The sequence below is a fragment of the Rhipicephalus microplus genome, unplaced genomic scaffold (genome assembly GCF_043290135.1).
Source record: "Rhipicephalus microplus isolate Deutch F79 unplaced genomic scaffold, USDA_Rmic scaffold_29, whole genome shotgun sequence".
Taxonomy (NCBI): domain Eukaryota; kingdom Metazoa; phylum Arthropoda; class Arachnida; order Ixodida; family Ixodidae; genus Rhipicephalus; species Rhipicephalus microplus.
In genome coordinates, this window is record NW_027464602.1 from 2,193,941 (window position 1) to 2,200,327 (window position 6,387).

The window sequence follows — 6,387 nt, forward strand, 5'->3', positions numbered from 1 at the left end:
CTCGAACCTCCAACCTTTCGGTTAACAGCCGATCGCGCAAGGCAATTGCGCCACGGAGACAGTCCTGCTCCACTCTCACCACCATCAGAACATATCTTCAAAGCTATCAGCACAAAGAAAAAAAAGCGGCACACCATCACCGCGTGGGCTCGAACCTCCAACCTTTCGGTTAACAGCCGATCGCGCTAGCCAAATGCGCCACGGAGACAGTCGTGCTCCACTCTCACCGCCATCAGAACATATCTTCAAAGCTATCAGCCCAAAGAAAAAAAAAGCGCCGCACCACCTCCGGGTGGGCTCGAACCTCCAACCTTTCGGTTAACAGCCGATCGCGCTAGCCTATTGCCCCACGGAGACAGTCGTGCTCCACTCTCACCGCCGTCAGAACATTTCTTCAGAGCTATCACCCCAAAGAAAAAAAAGAGCCGCAGCACCACCGGGTGGGCTCGAACCTCCAACCTTTCGGTTAACAGCCGATCGCGCTAGCCAATTGCGCCACGAAGACAGTCCTGCTGCACTCTCACCACCATCAGAACATATCTTCAAACTATCAGCGCAAAAAAAAGCGCCGCACCACCACCGGGTGGGCTCGAAACTCCAACCTTTTGGTTAACAGCCGATCGCGCTAGCCAATTGCGCCACAGAGACAATCTTGCTCCACTCTCAACACCATCAGAACATATCTTCAAAGCTACAAGCGCAAAGAAAAAAAAAGCGCCGCAGCACCACCGGGTGGGCTCGAACCTCCAACCTTTCGGTTAACAGCCGATCGCGCTAGCCAATTGCGCCACGGGGACAGTCTTGCTCCACCCTCACCACCATCAGAACATATCTTCAAAGCTATCAGCCCAAAGAAAAAAAGCACCGCACCACCACCGGGTGGGCTCGAACTTCCAACCTTTCGGTTAACAGCCAATCGCGCTAGCCAATTGCGCCACGGAGACAGTCCTGCTTCACTCTCACCACCATCAGAACATATCTTCAAAGCTATCAGAACAAAGAAAAAAAAGCGCCACGCCATCATCGGGTGGGCTCGAACCTCCAACCTTTCGGTTAACAACCGATCGCGCAAGCCAATTGCGCCACGGAGACAGTCCTGCTCCACACTCACCACCGTCAAAACATTTCTTCAGAGCTATCACCCCAAAGAAAAAAAAGCGCCGCAACACCACCGGGTGGGCTCGAACCTCCAACCTTTCGGTTAACAGCCGATCGCGCTAGCCAATTGCGCCACGGAGACAGTCCTGCTTCACTGTCACCACCATCAGAACACATATTCAAAGCTATCAGCCCAAAGAATAGAAAGCGCCGCACCACCACCGGGTGGGCTCGAACCTCCAACCTTTCGGTTAACAGCCGATCGCGCTAGCCCATTGCGCCACGGAGACAGCCTTGCTCCACTCTAACACTATCAGAACATATCTTCGAAGCTATTAGCGCAAAGAAAAAAAGCACCGCGCCACCACCGGGTGGGCTCGAACCTCCAACCTTTCGGTTAACAGCCGATCGCGCTAGCCAATTGCGCCACGGAGACAGTCCTGCTCCATTTTCACCACCATCAGAACATATCTTCAAACCTAATAGTGCAAAGAAAAAAGCGCCACAACATCACCGGGTGGGCTCGAACCTCCAACCTTTCGGTTAACAGCCGATCGCGCTTGCCCATTGCGCAACGGGGACAGTCTTGCTCCACTCTCACCACCATCAGAACATATCTTCAAAGCTATCAGCCCAAAGAAAAAAAAAGCGCCGCACCACCACCGGGTGGGCTCGAACCTCCAACCTTTCGGTTAACAGCCGATCGCGCTAGCCAATTGCGCCACGGGGACAGTCTTGCTCACCCTCACCACCATCAGAACATATCTTCAAAGCTATCAGCCCAAAGAAAAAAAGCACCGCACCACCACCGGGTGGGCTCGAACTTCCAACCTTTCGGTTAACAGCCAATCGCGCTAGCCAATTGCGCCACGGAGACAGTCCTGCTTCACTCTCACCACCATCAGAACATATCTTCAAAGCTATCAGAACAAAGAAAAAAAAGCGCCACGCCATCATCGGGTGGGCTCGAACCTCCAACCTTTCGGTTAACAACCGATCGCGCAAGCCAATTGCACCACGGAGACAGTCCTGCTCCACACTCACCACCGTCAAAACATTTCTTCAGAGCTATCACCCCAAAGAAAAAAAAGCGCCGCACCACCACCGGGTAGGCTCGAAACTCCAACCTTTCGGTTAACAGCCGATCGCGCTAGCCAATTGCGCCATGGAGACAGTCCTGCTCCACTCTCACCACCATCAGAACATAACTTCAAAGCCATCAGCCCAAAGAAAAAAAAGCACCGCACCACCACCGGGTGGGCTCGAACCTTCAACCTTTCGGTTAACAGCCAATCGCGCTAGCCAATTGCGCCACGGAGACAGTCCTGCTCCACTCGCACCACCATCAGAACATATCTTCAAAGCTATTAGCGCAAAGAAAAAAAGCGCCGCGCCACCACCGGGTGGGCTCGAACCTCAAACCTTTCGGTTAACAGCCGATCGCGCTAACCCAATGCGCCACGGGGACAGTCTTGCTCCACTCTCACCACCATCAGAACATATCTTCAAAGCCATCAGCCCAAAGAAAAAAAAGCACCGCACCACCACCGGGTGGGCTCGAACCTCCAACCTTTCGGTTAACAGCCAATCGCGCTAGCCAATTGCGCCACGGAGACAGTCCTGCTCCACTCTCACCACCATCAGAACATATCTTCAAAGCTATCAGCGCAAAGAAAAAAAGCGCCGCGCCACCACCGGGTGGGCTCGAACCTCCAACCTTTCGGTTAACAGCCGATCGCACTAGCCAATTGCGCCACGGAGACAGTCGTGCTCCACTCTTACCACCATCAGAACATATCTTCAAAGCTATCAGCGCAAAGAAAAAAGCAACACACCACCACCGGGTGGGCTCGAACATCCAACCTTTCGGTTAACAGCCGATCGCGCTAGCCAATTGCGCCACGGAGACAGTCCTGCTCCACTCTCACCACCATCAGAACATATCTTCAAAGCTATTAGTGCAAAGAAAAAAGCAGCACACCACTCCCGGGAGGGCTCGAAACTCCAACCTTTCGGTTAACAGCCGATCGCGCTAGCCCATTGCGCCACGGGGACAGTCTTGCTCCACTCTCACCACCATCAGTACATATCTTCAAAGCTATCAGCACAAAGAAAAAAAAACGCCGCACCACCACCGGGTGGGCTCGAACCTCCAACCTTTCGGTTAACAGCCGATCGCGCAAGGCAATTGCGCCACGGAGACAGTCCTGCTCCACTCTCACCACCATCAGAACATATCTTCAAAGCTATCAGCACAAAGAAAAAAAAGCGGCACACCATCACCGCGTGGGCTCGAACCTCCAACCTTTCGGTTAACAGCCGATCGCGCTAGCCAAATGCGCCACGGAGACAGTCGTGCTCCACTCTCACCGCCATCAGAACATATCTTCAAAGCTATCAGCCCAAAGAAAAAAAAAGCGCCGCACCACCTCCGGGTGGGCTCGAACCTCCAACCTTTCGGTTAACAGCCGATCGCGCTAGCCTATTGCCCCACGGAGACAGTCGTGCTCCACTCTCACCACCGTCAGAACATTTCTTCAGAGCTATCACCCCAAAGAAAAAAAAGAGCCGCAGCACCACCGGGTGGGCTCGAACCTCCAACCTTTCGGTTAACAGCCGATCGCGCTAGCCAATTGCGCCACGAAGACAGTCCTGCTGCACTCTCACCACCATCAGAACATATCTTCAAACTATCAGCGCAAAAAAAAGCGCCGCACCACCACCGGGTGGGCTCGAAACTCCAACCTTTTGGTTAACAGCCGATCGCGCTAGCCAATTGCGCCACAGAGACAATCTTGCTCCACTCTCAACACCATCAGAACATATCTTCAAAGCTACAAGCGCAAAGAAAAAAAAAGCGCCACAGCACCACCGGGTGGGCTCGAACCTCCAACCTTTCGGTTAACAGCCGATCGCGCTAGCCAATTGCGCCACGGGGACAGTCTTGCTCCACCCTCACCACCATCAGAACATATCTTCAAAGCTATCAGCCCAAAGAAAAAAAGCACCGCACCACCACCGGGTGGGCTCGAACTTCCAACCTTTCGGTTAACAGCCAATCGCGCTAGCCAATTGCGCCACGGAGACAGTCCTGCTTCACTCTCACCACCATCAGAACATATCTTCAAAGCTATCAGAACAAAGAAAAAAAAGCGCCACGCCATCATCGGGTGGGCTCGAACCTCCAACCTTTCGGTTAACAACCGATCGCGCAAGCCAATTGCGCCACGGAGACAGTCCTGCTCCACACTCACCACCGTCAAAACATTTCTTCAGAGCTATCACCCCAAAGAAAAAAAAGCGCCGCAACACCACCGGGTGGGCTCGAACCTCCAACCTTTCGGTTAACAGCCGATCGCGCTAGCCAATTGCGCCACGGAGACAGTCCTGCTTCACTCTCACCACCATCAGAACACATATTCAAAGCTATCAGCCCAAAGAATAGAAAGCGCCGCGCCACCACCGGGTGGGCTCGAACCTCCAACCTTTCGGTTAACAGCCGATCGCGCTAGCCCATTGGGCCACGGAGACAGCCTTGCTCCACTCTAACACTATCAGAACATATCTTCGAAGCTATTAGCGCAAAGAAAAAAAGCACCGCGCCACCACCGGGTGGGCTCGAACCTCCAACCTTTCGGTTAACAGCCGATCGCGCTAGCCAATTGCGCCACGGAGACAGTCCTGCTCCATTTTCACCACCATCAGAACATATCTTCAAACCTAATAGTGCAAAGAAAAAAGCGCCACACCATCACCGGGTGGGCTCGAACCTCAAACCTTTCGGTTAACAGCCGATCGCGCTTGCCCATTGCGCAACGGGGACAGTCTTGCTCCACTCTCACCACCATCAGAACATATCTTCAAAGCTATCAGCCCAAAGAAAAAAAAAGCGCCGCACCACCACCGGGTGGGCTCGAACCTCCAACCTTTCGGTTAACAGCCGATCGCGCTAGCCAATTGCGCCACGGGGACAGTCTTGCTCACCCTCACCACCATCAGAACATATCTTCAAAGCTATCAGCCCAAAGAAAAAAAGCACCGCACCACCACCGGGTGGGCTCGAACTTCCAACCTTTCGGTTAACAGCCAATCGCGCTAGCCAATTGCGCCACGGAGACAGTCCTGCTTCACTCTCACCACCATCAGAACATATCTTCAAAGCTATCAGAACAAAGAAAAAAAAGCGCCACGCCATCATCGGGTGGGCTCGAACCTCCAACCTTTCGGTTAACAACCGATCGCGCAAGCCAATTGCACCACGGAGACAGTCCTGCTCCACACTCACCACCGTCAAAACATTTCTTCAGAGCTATCACCCCAAAGAAAAAAAAGCGCCGCACCACCACCGGGTAGGCTCGAAACTCCAACCTTTCGGTTAACAGCCGATCGCGCTAGCCGATTGCGCCATGGAGACAGTCCTGCTCCACTCTCACCACCATCAGAACATAACTTCAAAGCCATCAGCCCAAAGAAAAAAAAGCACCGCACCACCACCGGGTGGGCTCGAACCTTCAACCTTTCGGTTAACAGCCAATCGCGCTAGCCAATTGCGCCACGGAGACAGTCCTGCTCCACTCGCACCACCATCAGAACATATCTTCAAAGCTATTAGCGCAAAGAAAAAAAGCGCCGCGCCACCACCGGGTGGGCCCGAACCTCAAACCTTTCGGTTAACAGCCGATCGCGCTAACCCAATGCGCCACGGGGACAGTCTTGCTCCACTCTCACCACCATCAGAACATATCTTCAAAGCCATCAGCCCAAAGAAAAAAAAGCACCGCACCACCACCGGGTGGGCTCGAACCTCCAACCTTTCGGTTAACAGCCAATCGCGCTAGCCAATTGCGCCACGGAGACAGTCCTGCTCCACTCTCACCACCATCAGAACATATCTTCAAAGCTATTAGCGCAAAGAAAAAAAGCGCCGCGCCACCACCGGGTGGGCTCGAACCTCCAACCTTTCGGTTAACAGCCGATCGCGCTAACCCAATGCGCCACGGGGACAGTCTTGCTCCACTCTCACCACCATCAGAACATATCTTCAAAGCTATCAGCGCAAAGAAAAATAGCGCCGCACCACCACCGGGTGGGCTCGAACCTCCAACCTTTCGGTTAACAGCCGATCGCGCTAGCCAATTGCGCCACGGAGACAGTCTTGCTCCACGCTCAACACCATCAGAACATATCCATAGCGCCGCCGCTAGGGGCCCGCCCGCGCGCCCCTAGCGGCGGCGCGCGGGCGGGTGGTGCGCGCGAAACGAACGGCAGACCGGCCATGCCAGCGGCCAA